General features: G+C 44.6%; 1 long non-coding RNA gene across 1 annotated transcript; it reads left to right on the top strand.

Annotated features, from left to right (window-relative positions):
- Positions 1 to 8825: 8825 nt before the first annotated feature.
- Positions 8826 to 18656, top strand: LOC307246294. Its single transcript, XR_013844699.1, has 3 exons — positions 8826 to 9023; positions 14976 to 15474; positions 18197 to 18656. It is a non-coding gene; the product is annotated as an uncharacterized lncRNA (long non-coding RNA).
- The last annotated feature ends 12 nt before the right edge of the window (positions 18657 to 18668 follow it).

The following is an 18668-nucleotide window of genomic DNA, read 5'->3' as shown; positions in this document are numbered from 1 at the left end:
AAAGTCAGCGCTCTCACCGCCGCGGCCTGGGTTCGATTCCCGGTCAGGGAACACACGCTTTGGTGGCGCACGGTGGCGCAGTACATTGCACTGCTGCCTCACAGCTAGAAGGTCCTGGGTTCGATTCCCACCTGGGGCGCTGTTGGCACCGTGCTCCGGTGGGTTGTCTCCCAAAAAAGAGCCTTTCTGTGTGGAGTTTGCATGTGCTCACATGGGGTTTCCTCCACCTCACGTCAGTAGGGAAAAACAAAACCTCAAAAACATGCACACATCGTCGTCTGACCAGCGATGGACATTTATCGTTTTCCTATGAACTGCAGCCACCGAGCTGCCCGTAATTTCACTCTTGATAATGCAACAAAAGTTAAAGTTTTTGGTAGATTCCGGGGCAGGGCATTCTGTCATATGGCTGTCTGAACTGACGCCCATCCCGGCCCTGAATGGACAAACTATTTGTACCATCAGGGCCGGAGGGACCAAAATGGTGAAGCCTTTCACTGTCCCCGTTCTCGTGGAGGATGGGGAGGGAGAGGGCCCTGGCCAGGGAGGGGAATACTCTTTCATACGGTTAGCAGTTTGCCCTATAAATCTGTGTGGTCGAGATTTAATGTGTGCGTTAGGTATTTTGGTTGTATGCAATAGGACAAGAGTACATGTGGTGAGGGACGTGTACCCCTCTTATCATATGGCCAAATTCAGCTCAGGGTCCCCCTTGTTGTATTATTCCTGGGATTTAGAAATGAATGGTCCAAGGTCAGTTACGACAAAATTATTACAACATGCTCATAGAGTATGTCTGGGAGGAGATGTCATGCCCGCAGAACATTTACATGTGACAGCATTTCTAGTTGCCAAAGCAGACCCCGAGATTGAGCAAAATGGATTAAAAAAAGGGAAAGTGACAACCCTAGCTAGGGCTTAATATCTCTATTGGGGTGAGACACGAGTGATGGCAAGTGCAGGATTGGATGAGGAAGAGTTTACATTTTTCGATGAACCAGTAAGCATACCCCACGTATCGTTACGAAAAGATCCTGCCCAGGATTGGGAGGATCTGGGATGGTGGATGGATCGGTTCGACGGACTGGGGGATTGGGTCTACAGAGAACCTATGAACTGGGTGTTCCCCGTCCGCCGAACCATACACCTGGTGCCAAGCAAACAAGATTATGACTCCGCCACAGGGCCCCTACAGTGGGTGTTGACAGAAGCTCAAGAGGTGCTCCTGGCCTCAGTCCCAGAGCACCTGTGGGCTCAGGACAAACACAATGTGGACCTAATGGCTGGAGCCACCCCACTACAAGTACACCCAAAATCTTTGTACAGGCCATGCAAACCGCAGTAGTAGTAAAAAGGGAGGCTGAGATCGGCATTACACCCCTTTTTGACTCGTTATTAGAAAGAGGAATTGTGATACCATGCCCCACTTCCTCATGTAACACACCCATACTCCCAGTCCGCAAGGCGGATGTGGTGAATTGGCATTTTGTACAGGACCTAAGGGGGGTAAATGATGCTGTCCGTTGCCCCGCACCAGTGGTCCGTAATCCCACTACCATACTGGCCCAAGTACCCGGTGATGCGAAGGTGTTTACTGTGATTGATTTGGCAAACACGTTCTTTAGTTTACCGGTGAAGAGACGTCTCAGCAGTGGTTTGCGTTCACATTTAAAGGTAAATGTTATACCTGGACCCGCATGCCCCAGGGGTATGTGGAGTCCCCGCAGTATTCAGTGCGGCATTAGGTGAAAACCTTGATGGTTTCACGTTCAAATACAGCAGCACACTAATCCAATATGTCGACAATTTATTAATATGCTCCCAACCCAGCAAGCCTGTGAGGCAGACACAGTATTATTACTAAAATATCTTGCAAAAAATGGCCACAAAGTAAGAAAATCAAAACTACAAATAGCTCATCAGGAAGTGACATATCTAGGTCACATCCCCTCAGAAAAAGGGAAGGAAATAGGCCCCGAGAGAGTGGAGACGATTCTAAAAATACCTTGCCCTTGAACAAAAACACAGCTAATGTCATTCTTAGGCTGCATTGGTTACTGCAGGAGCTGGATAACTGACTATGCAAGACCGACACAGCCCCTTCAGGATATGGCCACAGTCATTACCTGTGGGGCCAGGACAAAGTAAAATGGACTGACGACCCAGACGTGGCGTTTGAGGACCTGAAAAAGGCCCTCAGCACCAACAGCCGAAATGCTTGCGGGGTCGTTCACGACTTTGGTGCCCTGTGGAAGTTAAGGGGCTTTTTGAAATCAGATGGCAACCCAATACTAAACAAAGAACAGGTCAAGGTCATGGGCAGCGCACACCAGGGCAACTAATCCAATTGCACAAGGGAATGACTGGGCCAACAAAAAACATGCCACACGGAAAAAGCAACCACACACACTGCAGGCACCAGCTGTAGAAACTACCCCATCGTGGGAAAACCTCAAAGAATTCCAACAGAACCCAGGGAAACAAGAGCGAGCCACATGGAAGAAAAATGGTGGCCCAGGTAAACGGGATATGGGAGGGGCAAAATGGTAAGCCCTTCCTCCCAAAAATGTTTATACCCTTATCATGCGAAATTGACACATGGGAAGGGCCACTTGTCAAAAGGGGGAATGGTGAGTGAAATACAGAAGCATTGGAATATAACGGGAGGGGGATTTACAAATTACTCTACAAATATTTGTAAAAAATGTTTAATTTGTACCATTAACAAAATTTGTTGCAGCCAAACAACGGTGCCGGCCGCGACACCGGTGCCAGATGCACTGTGAAACCACCAGATGATGGACTTTGTCACCCTCAACCCATGCTGAGGTAAGCGACATTGCCTAGTAGTGATTGACGTATTTTCATAATAATGATGATAATAATAATAATAATAATAATAATAATAACTTAAATTTATATAGCGCCTTTCAAAAAACCCAAGGTCGCTTTACAGGAGAGGGACGGGGGTGGGGGGCGGGACAGATTAAGGGCGAGGGGAACAAAACAAAAACAAAGGAATAGCTAAACTAACTACCTAATGGGGAAAGGCCATGGTGAAAAGGTGGGTCTTGAGGGTTGTTTTGAAAGTGTCCAGGGTTGGGGCATTACAGATTATGGGAGGGAGAGAGTTCCAGAGGGTGGGGGCTGCCACGCTGAAAGCTCTGTCCCCGAAAGTTCGTAACCTGATATGGGGGATGGACAGCAGACCCATGTCTGAGGACCGCGAGTGTGCTGGTGGAGGTCGGACAGGTATCGAACAGCCATTAACGAGGAGGAGGAGATCTCCAACCTTCCGCAGCAGCGGCTTTGGGGCCACAACCATGAGCTCTGACTTTTTGGTGTTGAGTTTGAGTAGGTTTGTTGTCATCCAGGTTTTTATGGCATGGAGGCAGTTGACCAGAGACTGTCGGGGGAACTGAGTGGATGGTGAGGTGCTGCGATAAAGCTGTGTATCATCAGTGTTGCAGTGGAAGTTGAGACCATGGTGACGAATGATCTGGCCGAGGGGAGGCAGGTAGATGATGAAGAGTGTTGGACCAAGCACAGAGCCTTGAGGGACGCCATGGTTGACTGGGACATGGGGGGAGGAGGAGCCGTTGATGTTGACGAACTGAAACAGAATGGATACAAGTATTCCGGACAGCCAAGGCCGATGCGGCAGCAGTAGCCAAGGCACTGATTACGGAGATCATTCCTATGTGAGGGATTCCCTGGAAAATCTCCTCAGATAATGACCCACATTTGGTAAATGGCACCCTCCAACAATTAGCAGCCTACCTACATGTAAATCTCAAAACACACTGCGCCTGCCTCCCCCAGAGCGGAGGAATGGTGGAATGCGCTAATGGTACATTAAAAAACAAACTGACTAAGGCAATGGAGGACAGAGGACTGGGTGACGTGTCTACCATTTGTACTAACCGCTATGTGCAACTGCATTATCCCCCTCCACAGGATTATCAACATATGAGATCCTGCATGGCCGGCCCATGAACACAGGCTTGGCCGCACCCACTGGTCCCCAAACACTAGAAGGAAAAGATTATGTAATGATGACTTACTGTCGTAACCTTCTCACTGTGCTTAGACAAACCCACCTACAGGTTAAAGCTGCCCTACCATCCCCTGCGGAGGGCCCACTCCATAACCTCCAACCCGGAGATTGGATAGTGGTCAAGGACTTCCGGAGGAAAAGGTGGAGCGCCCCCAGTGGGAGAGGATCATACCAGATCCTGCTCGTCACAGCTTCTGCAGTGAAGGTCACAGAAAGAGCCACCTGGATCCATGCCAGCCACTGTTGGAGGGCCGCGGAACCCCCGGAGGAGATGGAGAAGAGCCAGCCGTAGGCCGCAGCACCTTGCTAGACAGCGGTATGAGGACGGTCACGGCAAAAGGGGGAAGTCTGACAGAATCCAATAGGGACTCCCGTCACATACAGTCGGCAAAAACCTGGCCCTTAGCAAACCAGCCTTATACAATGCAGCCGTGGAAACCACTATGCCAAGCGGAAGGGATGCGCCCAATGCTCACAGTTCTGACGGTCATGGTAGCCACGGCTCCTGCCTCACCATGATCCCCAACCACACGTCCCTGGATGGGTTGTTCACAAAGGCCCTCAAAAAGCTGGAAGTCCTGGCCATTGACATGAAGGAAAATGCAGAACACGGGCAGTTTGAACGGACTGGGTGGTTGGAGAATCTGTTTGGTAGTTACCGAGCAATGTTAGCCAAATACGTTATGATATTTGTATCTGTTCTCACAGTTTTTGGGTTCACATTTTGTTGTATTATTCCTGTGTTGCGTAAACTCGTCAGCAGGACCCTGGAGAATAAAATTGTCCTCAAAGGCCAAATCACTGCCATACTAATCGAATGGGTCCCTCCCTATGCCGATGACGACTCGGACGACAATGGGCCCATGCCGGAAGGAGAAGTGCCAGCTGTGTGAACGTTATATATCAATGATGTGTTGGCAACAGTGTGAACGTTATTTTTCATTTATATGTGTTGATTACAAGATTGATCAAAGTGGGGAATGCAATGGAAAAATATTGATGCGACTGACAAACTACTGATTAAAGTGACCCTTTAATTTTTGTAACACCCTCAGCAACTGCCTTTGTGACACCCTCACAGTAACAGTTCATGTGACCTCCATGGGTGAGAAGCTCTTTACCGTGTGATTTGTGGAGGGCTCCCTGCTGATCGATCTTCTATGCAATAGACTTAGACTAAGTGACAGTTGTTGTATTCTCTGTTTAACCTGAGCTATCCCACCCCACGCAACTATCTTGAGTGGCTAGAATTTACACCACAGTAGTATAATTTCTGGCAAATTGCCAGAACGTGTAACGGGTGTGGTTAGGACCCAATTGCAGCACAAAGACAGGCAGGGATATTTGGTAATGTCAGGGGGCAGGCAGGATACATCGTCGGGGACAGGCAGGTTCGATAACGAGGAGTGCAGACAGAAGACAGGCGGAGTGGCAGGCAGAATACGTAGTCTGTAGCGGGGAGCGGAGACCCCGTCCATCTCCACGTCCTCCGCTAAATGGGCCACATAATCCTCATCGGAGGAGGGACCCCCAGGGTCGACATCCTCCGCCTCTGAAACATCGCTGGAGGACGCAGACAAGAGAGGTGGTGGGGTCTGCGGTCGGGAGGGTTGACCCGGTCTGGAGGGCTGGTCTGGATGGCTGGTCAGGATGGCGCTGATGGAACCTCCTGATGAGGGTGTGGTCCACGATGTGCCTCGCAGGGACCCAGGACCTCTCCTCCGGGCCGCAACCCTCCCAATCCACCAGGTACTGCAGGCGTCTCCCACGCCGGTGGGAACGTAGGAGACGGCAGACAGAAAAGGCAGGACCCCCGTCAATGAACCGCGGAGGAGGCGCCAAGGGGACCAGACCACTCTCCCGGACCGGCTTAACTTTGGACACATGGAAGGTGGGATGGACGCGCATGAACCTGGGGAGCTTGAGCCGCACTGCCACCGGGTTGACGACCTTCTCGATCATGAACGGGCCGATGAACCGAGGCGCCAGCTTTTTGGATTCCACCTTAAGGGGGAGGTCCCAGGTGGAGAGCCAGACCTTCTGGCCCGGCTGGTACTCTGGGGCCTGGGAGAGGCGTTGCGGCCAGCGGCTCGGAGGAGGGGGGCCCGGGTCCAGGTCCTGCGGCACCGGCGAATGAAGGCATGGACGGACGGGCAGGAAGCCTCCTTCTCAAGGGCCGGGAACAGAGGCGGTTGAAGCCGTAGGCGCACTGGAAGGGGGAGAGGCCTGTGGCCGAACTGGTCAGGGTGTTGTGGGAATATTCCACCCACAAAAGCTGCTCGGAGCAGGACGACGGGTGTTGCGATGTCATGCAGCGAAGGGCTGTCTCCATCTCCTGGTTCTTCCGCTCGGTTTAGCCGTTGGACTGGGGGTGGTACCCTGAGGACAGGCTGACGGTGGCCCCCAGGAGCGCAAAGAACTCCCTCCCGAAGACAGAGCGAACTGGGGACCCCGGTCGGATACAACACCTACCGGGATGCCATTGAGGCGGACGACGTGGTACAATAATAGCTCGGCGGTGCCCTTGGCCGACGGGAGCTTCGGTAGAGGCACGAAGTGAGCCATCTTGCTAAACCGGTCCACGGTCAGGATGGTAGTGTTGCCGCTAGACGGTGTCAGACCGGTGACGAAGTCCACAGAGATGTGAGACCAGGGGCGATGAGGAACCGGCAGTGGGTGTAGGAGACCAGCAGGAGCAAGAAGAGAGAGTTTGTGCTGGTTACAGGTGGGGCAGGCATTGACGAACCGTCGGAGGTCCTCACCCAGGGAGGGCCACCAGAAGCAACGCTGGACGACCTCCTTCGTCCGCTGGATCCCCGGGTGGCAGGTGAGTCGGGAGTTGTGGGCCCACTGGAGAACCTCGGACCGCAGGTCAGGCAGGACGAACAGACGGTCGGGCACAAAACACCTGGGCACAAATGGTAATGTCTCATAGTTGTCAAAAAGAGATCCGATCAAAAATATATACCCGTGTTGTGTGTGTTTTTTTAGGTTTTTTTTATGGCTCAATTACGCCTTTGTTGTTTGTAAATGAAAATGGTTTGACAATAATAAAAATGGTCATAATAAAAAGAGTTCTATTTAAAAACACCAAATAAACTTTAAAATTTGTAATGATGGATAATAATGTTGTTCTATGCAACTGAATGATCTATTTCAATCGAACAACGGGAAGTTGGGATATTACTGTGGCACTTAATTTTTGCATATATTAACATATTTACAATAATACAATTTAAACTTGAGTTGTTGGAACAGTTGCATTCCAAAACAGGGTTACTCAATGCTGATGTCCTCACTTGACTTAGCCACTATTTATCACTAGGCCGTGGAAAGATTCCCTGAGAATGCCTTAATTTGCTTCATTTAAGAATTAACTTGATCCATTGAGTTTTCAATAAATCAAAATATAACCGCATTGTAAAAGAAATGCAATATATCTGTGTTTTCTTAATCAATTACTTTTGAAAAAGCCAAAGAAAATGAGACTGCTGTAACACAACAAAATTAAGAAAGTTATCTTGATTGTCAGGAATCAGAAAAAGGGATTTTCACTGACATTTCCTGTAATATGTCTTACATAAACCATGTTGATTATCGTGTCATGATCATATCATTGTCATAACTCATCTAAAACTATCAATTATCAATATCCACACTAAGTTTCACAGGTGGCGAAGTGATTATAAAGGCAGAGATCTTTTTTATTCAAAATTCAAGATTCAAGGGGTTTATTTGTCACATACTCAACTATATTCAATGTGTAAGATAATTGCCGATATGCATATGCTTGTTTTTGTTTATTCAACATGCAAGTGAATAGTATTAGTGATAACTGAAATAAAATAAAATGCATTCAAAATGACAGAACAAATTCCCCACCCAGTAAGCCGTTTTGTGAAGTTTAGTTTATTTGTTCATGGTTTTGAATTGCCATGGCTGTTCAAAACCGATGACTGAGTCATCAGTTTATATCTGAAATCTCAGTCTATATAGGAAATCGTAGGGATATGGGCATCTTCATAACAGACCACAAGATGCTTTCACTGAGAAATATTCATATCACGAGGGATGATGACGAGAAATATCTGAGTATTATGTTTTTTTTTTTTAAATAAAATGTTTATAAATTCAGCACATTATGGATCGAATTAATATTTTGTAAGAGTCATGTTACGTTATGCACTATGCTCACTGAGAAAATGTAGAGGCCACAGCTTTCCGTACCTGTAGAAATGACTTTAGAGTATTTACTGTTGGGCAAATCACTCATGTGCATCGCGGTTGAAGAACGAACCCTGGACGGTTGGCCTTCTTTTACTTACGTAACCTAAAGTTCAACGCTAGTAATGCGAGACTCGTAAACGACCTTGTCGTCGCGAACGAATCTTTTAAACTATGATGGAGTTGGGAATCACTCCAGCAAAAGAGCGGAAGAGCGAGTGAACGTTCGGCTCATAAACTGAAAATAAAGTTCTGATGACAAAATCAATGTGGGGGGAAAGGGCAGTTGAAATCATTCACATCGCATGTGACTGATCTCGGATCTCGGAACTCGGAGCCAACAGAATCTTCTGACTTTAGTTTATACCAGCTGAATCAAACGAACGAAATATAACGACTCTTTTTTCGAGTCACCCGTCAAGAACCGAGTCTGCCACAAGAGTCGAACCTTTCATCCCGAACGCATCCCCTTTATCCAGTGCCTGTACCTTTAAGAGCGGCTGCGGTGACGTCATCCTTTTATTTTTACCGCGATGACCTCATCTCTTACGGCACAAGTTTGGTGCTCATCAGCCGAATCTCCTTCTTTTTTTATAACTTTACGGCTCATATTTGTTCTGGATTAATTAAAACATTTAAATACTTTTTCTCATATTTGGTCTGAAAAAACCACGATCGCTGACTTTGGATGGTGAAACGGTGTTTTTTTGGGGGTTTTTTTGGACGACCAATTGTCCTAACGGTGAGTTTCCAAAAATGTGATAGAGGTAACGTTTTAGATACCGTTATATAATCTACAAAGCTTATAGGCACCGCTTGTTCTGTTGGGAATGTTAACACGTCTGATACATTTCTTAATTTCACTTTCATATGACGGTTCTGTTCGATCTATGCGTGATCGATCGTGTTTAAAGTATAGATGGATGACGTCATACATATAGGTTGCACTGCCTCAGCTGTCATTGATAAAATATGCCCTCGGTAAGATCAGTTTGAGTTGCTTCTATGGTTCTGCCATAGTGACAGAACAAGTACAAGTATCAGAGTTGTGGCCTACTTTTAATTGGTCTGAATGGTTATTCAAAATCCACAGTTCACAAAAAAAAACAAAAAACAGAGAGATTATATGATCACAGACAGACAGACAGACAGACAGACAGACAGACACTTTATTCGTCTTTGGAGGGAAATGCAGTGTGTCAACAGCTCACATCACAACAATAACAACAAAGTCATCATTATAAAAAAAGTCACTGTGCAGTAACAACACAAATGACAAAATAACAGAAACATTTGGCAAAACAAACGTATAAATAAACAACCCTGTGTGTCAACAGTTCACACTCTAAAATATATTTGTGTATGTATGTGTGTGTGTGTGTGTGTGTATTGGAAGCAGATGTATGGCAAGCCGTTTTAACATTATCCCAGAGGAAAAACTAGACACTTTTTAAAAGTAAAAATATACTATTAACTATTGCAATAGTTGCTAGTAACTATTGTGATGTGTCAAGTAACAATTTGGACAATTTTTTCATTGAATCCTATGGGGCTCTATGTTTGAAATATTAAATATTTGCCTCTGACTAGTATCTATTCCGATTGTTACTAGTATCTATTACAATTTTACGAGTAAATATTAAGTAGCAATGTATTTTTTTTACCCGTCATGAGTAATTACTGGACAAAACTGCTTGTTGATAGTTTAACACCCCTTGCGGCCGCCTGCACGAGCACCGTGTGTCGATTACGCACATTTCAGTATTTTTCGAGCTTATAGAGCTTATTGTGCGTAATCACCGGGTGTCATGACATTTCACTGCATATATGTACGACCGTATGTGTATGTATGTGACAAATAATCTCTTGAACTTGAACTTCCTGTAATTGAAAATGTTATTCGTAAATATAAAGATGTGAGTAGTAAAAATGGGAAAAGGCACTTGTCACTAATGAATAAGCAATAGTACTCAATTAATAGTGTAAAATGGAAATAGATACTAGTAACAAACATTATAGATACCAGCCGGATGAAAATATTTAATATCTGAAACACGGGGCCCCATAGGACTCAATGACATGATGGTAATGAGTAACATTGCGATTGTTACTAGTTATATTGTAATAGTTACTAGTATCTAATAAATATGTACTCGTACCTAATACATTTTAATTAATAAAATTAAAATTGTTACTGGTTACTGTTGGCGACTGAATATCAACTAGTAACCAAAATCTAAATCCTGTCTCTCAGGTGTCATTCTCTGACCACAAGGTACCTGAGGGACATGGGATATCTAGGTTCATCAATCATAGCTGATGTAAAGCTATTATCCCTGCCAACCACTCACACACCTACAGTGTATCTTGAGTCCTTTCGAAAGCAGGATGAGACACCAGCATGTCTCACAAAACACAGTTCTAAAGAATTGTCGGACTTGCCAATCCGGTCTATGGTGTACTCCTCGAGGTTTGACTATGAAGTTGTGGTTGGTTAAGCTGTGTACAGCGAATCTTCTAATGTCGAAGATTTTAACATGGGCAGTTTTTTTTAGACCTAGGCTTTATTAAAACATTGCCATCATTTCATAGCACAATCTCACTGAACTGTTTACTACCGAGAAAGGTACCACTCTGCTGCAGCTTCTCATGGCCTTTAATGATGTTAAATGGGGCAAAATGTTTTAGCCCCCCTAAAAATACATGTTTGTTAAATTGAAACTGTGAAGCTTACAATATTGTCAACAGCAGTTTTTAAATGTTTCACCGTAAAAATAATTTTTTCAAGACCATGTTTTTTTTTTGGTTTTATGTCGACATCCAACAACATAGACTACAAACAGGAAGTTGCTGGAAACCTACTGTAGCCAACATTACACTTTAGATACAAAGCAGCAATTGAAAGAAGAAGTTAAAATGTAATTTTACTGTTATTAGGGTTCAAACCCCAACTAGTAGAACCCTATTGTTTTCATGCTGCTTTATTCTTCTTCTTCTCTGTTGAATTATGCCGCATCTCAAATTGCTGTGAGCTGGAATGAACTCGAAACATGAAACTTAGCCCAATAACTGGAAATGATTATGCTTTTCAGGGAACATGAGCCAAATCTTCCAGACGGTGGCGCTGTAATTAACGCCCAAAAGCGCAATTCTGGAAAGGTCATGCCCTCACAGCATGACCCGGACTAACTTGAAATTTGACACACAAGTCCAGCTCAATGTGCTCTGGCCATGTTTTGGACCGATCTTGCTCATTTATAAGAGAAATGTGTATCTCAGTCCCACAATGCTGTATACCAAATTTGGTGTTGATACAGTCAAAATACCAAAAAATATGTTCACATTACTGTTTTTCACGTTATTCAAATCGCAGTAAAAAATCCATTATGGCAGTCTTTTTTGGTCCAAGAGGCTTTTTGGATTTGAACTGTATCAACACCAAATTTTGTATATTACAGGATTGAGAGACACAATTATATCATAATTGAGCAAGATCGATCCAAAAACATGGCCGACATCAATAAAAATATCTTTGCACAGGGCTGGGCTTAGCAGGAAATAGGCCATAACTCAAGCTATCTTAGAGCAACCCTGATTAATCTCAGAGGAGACATCCAACACTATGTCTTTAACGTACACACCAAATTTTGTTGAAAACAGTTAAGGGAGGTGCCAATGTCAGAACTTTGAGTGCACAATTATTGAAATGCTGCATACATCGTGATGATACAAGTGTGTGATGAGTCTCACTCCTTCTTTAAAAATAAGTTAACTAGATGAAGTAACTTTGCTCGGCTTTTTGAAGCTCGAAACGCGCTCGTTGCTGCCTTAATGTTGCGCTATTGAGCTGCTGCATTCTGTTGAGCGCAGAAAGGGTTGAACCCCTGATTTGTCGCTTGCGGCTGTATCTCAAAACATGTTCAAAAATACACTAACAAGCGTGTGACCATAATGCCAGTTTCCTGAAAAGGAACTTTTTAAGGATTGTTGTTTTATTAGATAGAACAGTGTAGAGAGGACTTCCATTAAAGGGATTTGGGCTGGATTCAAACTCGGGCTGGCTGTGGGAAGGACTTTGCCTTAATAGTATGTGCTTCACCGGATGAGCCACCTGGAAAATGGAACACGTAAACCTTTTTCCTGGACTGCATTTTAAGCACAGTGAGAATACCATTGGTATAACATAAGCAGAGCCTATTCGTCGAGTGTAGCAGATACCATTTGACCATGATAACGCCTTTGTGTATATTACCATTTTGTTTGCATGGAGATGCTACTGTGTAGGCGTGGGTCATGTTGATAGGGAAAGTAGCATCTTTGACTTCTAAGCTAGGTATCTAAAGTGCTAATTTCCTAAAATTAACATTTAAGAATAGTGGCTTAAAATGTCAATTTTGCTATCTAAATATGAATGTGTGTATTTGTCTATTTTGCACAAGCAGTACTGCACAAGCTTAGCGCTTTTGATATTCAATACTTTTTATGGCACCAACCGAATTGCATAAGTACCTCAATACTCAATTCTGTGCTCTCATTCAATACCAAACTTAATGAAGTAGTTAATCTCTTCAGCATCCTGTTTTTGGCTCTCCGGCCAAAAATAAAACTTTGTACGGTAGCAGTGAATGTGTCGCAGAGCTTTGTAATTTAAGCGATTGCCCCCAGATACGTCAGATACTAGGACGGAGGACTAATTTCAGTATGTGAAAAAATAATTTGAGTATTAAAAAGCATTAAAAAAAATACAAACCAGAGATGGAATACATGGTTAAGTATCTCACATTAATTTATTCAGTTTAGCTATCAGAACGTTTGTATGAGATGATACCGTAATCAATTTCTACGAGACTATGAGACGCTACTTATTAATACCATTCGGGTGAACAGGTATTGTTGTTAGTTAGAAGTGAGCAGCATTGTGGGTTTCAATGAGAAGATGACCACGACACAACCTTCTCTTGGATCTCCTTTGTGTGTGTGTGTGTGTGTGTGTGTGTGTGTGTGTGCGTGTGTGTGTGTGTGTGTGTGTGTGTGTGTGTGTGTGTGTTTGTTTTGCATGTCTTTGCTTGTGCTTGTTACTTTACTTACAAGGACTGTGACTCAAAAGGTGTTGATTTATGACATTTATGTTGAAATGTACCATAGCATTATCTTGACATTGGGATTTTCCATCCAATTTTTGAACTTTTTTTAGGAAATTTGTTTGGTCAGATATTTATGCAAATTACGCAGTGTTTCAGGAACTTTCTTTTTACTGCAACAGCACACCGCTATCCTTTTAACTACTAAAATCGTCAAAAACATGTAGAACAGTGCTTATTATTATGGCCTACTAATAATCTGACTTTCACTGTGAGCCTTGAGCTTGTTCTGGGGAATACAGTGCTGCTGTGCTGTCTGAAATGTATTAAATTGTACAGCCTTGCAATTGAGGATCTTGCAACACAAGAGCTGGTTTCCATTATTTATTTATTTTTAAGTGGAATTAGAAAACATTTCACACTAGGGTGCTCCAGAACGGTGGTCAAAAAACAGAAAACCTTCTTTCACAGCACGATTTCCAGTTATTGTGAAAATCCTCAACAATACCATTTTTACATCAAAATAAGTTAGTAAGTTAGTTAGCCAATAGTTAGTTAAATATCTTCTTCTTCTTCTTAATTCTTCTTCTTTGGCAGCTCCCGTTAGTGGTCGCCACAGCGGATCATCTGCCTCCAATACCTTTTGTTCTGCGCATCTTCCTCCCTTACACCAACCGCCTGCATTTCCTCCCTCAACACATCCATAAACCTTCTCTTTGGCGTTTCTCTTTTCCTCTTGCCTGGCAGCTCCATCCTCAGCATCCTTCTCCCAATGTAACTCTCAGCAGGCTTTTTTAAGCACGTGTAAACCCACTGAAAATAGGTGATTGTACCATTCCCACTGCCAGTGGTCGAGTATGCCTTTCTTTTTTTTTTCTGTTGTGTCACGTTCAACACACCAAACACAAACAGTCGAATCAGCATGGAGTATCCATGCCTACACCCACGCATGGGCCAGCTTGGGGTGGTGCTGGAGTGGCTCAGAACCCAGCAAGTAGATCGAATAATACATGGATATTCCTGTCTATTTGCACGGCAACGTCCGGATCTTCAATGTGGGTCACACCGCGCAGGTAAAGGGGCGAACATTTGCGTATCAACCCAGGTGTCATGTTTCCATCACTGCCGATCGGAGCTGGAGCTGATAAAAATCTGTGACTATTGCAGGGTCATTTGTCCTAGTACTCAATGCTGGGTGTAACCTTTACCACTAAAGAGAAAAGCCAGATGTAAGCGGGTGTTAGCAGGTTTTTCATGCAGTGAAAAAGAGGGATAATACACTTTTGCTGAGTACAAATGACGTACTGAGGTTCAGATAGTGAATGCTACTGTATTCTCAGGCCTCATGAGAATATCCATGCGGAGAGAAGAACTGCTCCCAATTTCAACTCTGTATGGCATCACGAATGAAAGCCTTTGTGGTCATGCCATCTTCCCTAAAAGAGTCGTTTTTTACTCCTTGTGGATATTGATTGAGCTGGACTTTGTGTGTTTCAGAGAAGGGCATCAGCTTTGGGGTTGTTGGTTTTTTTAACCCTTCCCCAAATAGATGATACTGCATGCATGCATGCATGTCAGATGTGAAGGTGTTGTTTTCTGCTTTCTAAAATCAGAAACGAGGCGGATATGCTGCTCCAGACAAGCCCCATGTGATATCATCATGCAGCAGCTGAAGTGTGATTTTCCTGGAAGACATCCTAGAAGCTTGACCGAAACCATGGTACCAAAGTATGCACAAATTGTATGCGGAAAGTACTAGGATGACGCCTGGTGAAATATCGTATAATACAAACACTGCACACTTTTCAATATCTCACCTTTTTGATGGAGGGCCATGAAATCCAAGCTCGCCACCTCTGCAATCTGCTGATCACACTCGCGCTCCAGGTTCAAGCCTGCGGATTCCTTCCATTTTAGTCATCGGTTTCGATTCACGGCTGTGAGTCAGGTGGGGTGGCTGGACACTGGCCTCCGCGAGGTTTGCTGTACGATGGAAAGTTAAGGATGGGGCTCTACCGTTTGAGTACTGGAAATGCGTTTTTAAGATGGATATCTTTTTTACCTGGATTCTCCGATCTACGCCTACGTCCCACCAACATAGCATATTTGCAGGTAGGTAAATTTGAGATTTGACTTCTTTACATTTTTAATGTCACACAATTAACTAAAACAAAAAAAAACACGTGTTCTCCCACCACTGCATAGCCATTTAATTGTCCATTTTAGAGTAAACTTCATGAAGTATCATGCCGCAGAAAAGATCCTGTGGGTTACTATATTAACAGCTGGGAAACAGTTTTGATCTGTAAAACATATGCAAATATCCCTGACGTTATCTTTTTTGGCACAAGACAGACAATTCTGCTGTGATGCATGCGTCTGCCATTTCATTTTTTCAGCGTTCAATTCGACTGTTGTTTGATGTCGGTCACAGGGGCAAAGTCCTCACCGTTGAACCAGTCATTAACCTTTGTTCCCAGCCAGCCGCGCTGCTCCTGCACCTATGGCTATTGGTGTGTTTCAAAGCAGCTGTGAGAACCGGGGGAAGGTTTTTAAATCTCAGTATGTCAGTGCACTTTGATGAAGGTCAGCATGGATATTGATTGACTCCCCAGTTACGAAAAGGTTACGAGACATATCAGTAGCCCATTAGAGAGAGTGAGAGAGAGAGAGTTCTTGGTTCCTTTCAAGATTTTGTTTCCTGATAAAGTTTTTGGGTATCGAAACATGGGCTTGGCACACAATGGAGTGAGGAAAATGAAGGACATATCAGTTTGCCAGCAATTTCTTTCGCCAAATTTCAGTCTTTTTTACTGGCTGGTTAAATGCGATGGTTTCTCAGGGTTGCAGAGGATAGTTTAGACGCCTAACCCAACAGAAAACCAATCATTATCCAATATAAAGGTCATTGGTAAAGAGGCCTGAATGTTGCGCGAGGCACATGGCTTTCAGGGCTCTTCAGGGCCCCATCAGGTGAGCATGTGTGCAGAAATGCAGGGCGGTTGGAAGGCTAAGAGAGATCTGTCCTCTTTCAGGGAGCACCAGATCCAGGATGTGTGCCCCCAACCCACTGCTTTGATTTGCGATAGGGCTGCAATTAGATCAGAATGAAGCCATCTGTTATAAAATGCACAGAGCTGGTAATTTGACTTAAAATCAGAGGTTTGACATTTTATTCACATTTCTTTCAACCTAGCCGTACACGCGTGGAATGCCCCGGCTATAAAGACACCGTGGAGGAGTAGCACTTATTCCATTGCTGAAAGGTGGGGTGGAGGATTACAGGCGGAGGTGCCCCCCCCCCCCCCCGGGTAAAGCTCTAAGGCTGGTGTTGCAGTGTACTTTGTGTCTCTTTTTTTTCTCCTTCTGCTTAACTGCCGGGGTCAGAGCTTCCAGGTTTAGAAAGTAGTCCAGGGTCAACCATCTGCATTTGCTTATTGGCAAAGCTGGCAAGAGGTACAAAAACAAGCAGGACAGGACTTTCTGAACTCTTACTCTTTCTCACTTTCTGAACCTGGAAATGTACACCTCTGATTACCCTGCACCTTGAAGATGCCTTCACAAGAGAAATGGCAAATCCCTAAGCGCTGGCCAAGGTGCCCATCTTGACACGCCGTGCAGTGCTCAAAAACAAGGCGTCGTACACGTTGTTTCTCTTCGCTCAATTGCAACTTTGAACTCGTAGACCTTTCCGACAAATAATTCTTGCACCACAAGGTAACATGGAGGTGAATTCTGATCTGAATGTATTATTTTATTTCGCTTGACCGTATTGTATTGTGGCAATGTATGTACTTCATTGCTGATCACACAAAGGACTCTGCACTAATGCCCCCGATGCATAAATTGTATAGGTTTGTACAGGTTTTAAGAACTTCAACGCCAAAAACGACACACTACTAGTGTAAAATGCCCATACTAGTATGGACATAGCCCTAAAGAAATTGGATGACCAGATGTGTACTTGAAGTGCTGTTGAATTACTTAATTGCTATCAATGTAGTCTATCATCCAAAATGTAATCTCCATGCTCTCAGCAAGTTGAAACAACAGGAGGCTTAGTTTCATCGAACTTGACTCGGGTATTAAATAGGACTGTCGGACCAATAACGGAGCAAGATGAATTTTAGTGTTTAGCGGGTTCCCTTGGAGAGAAATCGAGCCACAGGGCAGGTTCATAGGTGATCATACATCCCCCAAGTTGTTTTTTTTTGTCGCTGTGTTCTTCTTTACCAGTTCTGGACAGAACCACGGCACAACGCCATGAAGCGTTTGGTATCCTAAGGGTCTCCTATCAGCGCGATAAATTTAAAGGAGGGTATGATGGAGGTGGCATGAGGAGAACAACATGTAAAGTGAAACAACATTTTTTAATTATATTTTTATTGTTTCTGGAACTGGCTACTGACCCCCCCCAACAAATACACACACACACACACACACACACACACACACACACACACACACACACACACACACACACACACACTGTGTAACACGTTTTGGGGAAGTTCTTTTGTGCTCGGTAAAAAGTAACTGCTGGTTTTTACAGAAGCAGGGAATTTCCTAAACCCTTGCATCAGTTTCGGGTCTAGTGGGGGGTTTGGGGGTGGTCAAAAGGGTTTTTGTTTAATATAAAGGATATAATATGTAATCTGTCTTCCCCCCTCCCTACCAGTGATTGTGCAGGACGTTACAAAATATACAGGTTCCAGTGCTCACCACACTCAAAAGTTTGTTGGCCAAAAACTGAATCTAATTCTGTGTCCTTTATTTTTTTCTTTGTTGCCCCCACCCTTCCCTTCTCCCTTCTCTTCATGTTCCCGCACCATAGGACCGATAACCATTTGAGCATGAAGACAAGGAGCAAGGTGCAAGATGATGTCACAGTTGGAGAAAGAGAGGGAAGAGGCTCTTTTGTGTTCCCCGTGCAATGGTGTGAATAAGTCTGCCCTCTGACCCCCCACCCTAACCACCCACACTCCTCCTTGTGGATGCCCCTCTGCTGTGGACACACATCATTTGGCTATTACACTACACTGACACACACATACACACACACACACACACACACTCTTAACAAACACAAGGGAGATAGTTGGGCAGCTTTTTTAGACTTTTAGGGCAATCGGGCCTCTCTCTCTCTCTTTCTCTCTCTGTCTCTCTTTCTCTCTCTCTTTTGGCCCAGGGGTTCTGGGCTGCCAAGCGCCATCGGGATGACATCATACCCGGCCAACACAATGGAGCTCTTCATCTCCTGAGAAGCGCTCGCCAGGCCCGCGTCACCGTGCAGAGGAACCGGCGGG

The sequence above is a fragment of the Zeus faber genome, assembly GCF_960531495.2.
Source record: "Zeus faber genome assembly, chromosome: 21".
In the NCBI taxonomy this organism is placed as follows: Eukaryota; Metazoa; Chordata; class Actinopteri; order Zeiformes; family Zeidae; genus Zeus; species Zeus faber.
The sequence above is the reverse complement of the archived record's forward strand: the minus strand, read 5'-3'. Positions and strand labels throughout refer to the sequence as shown.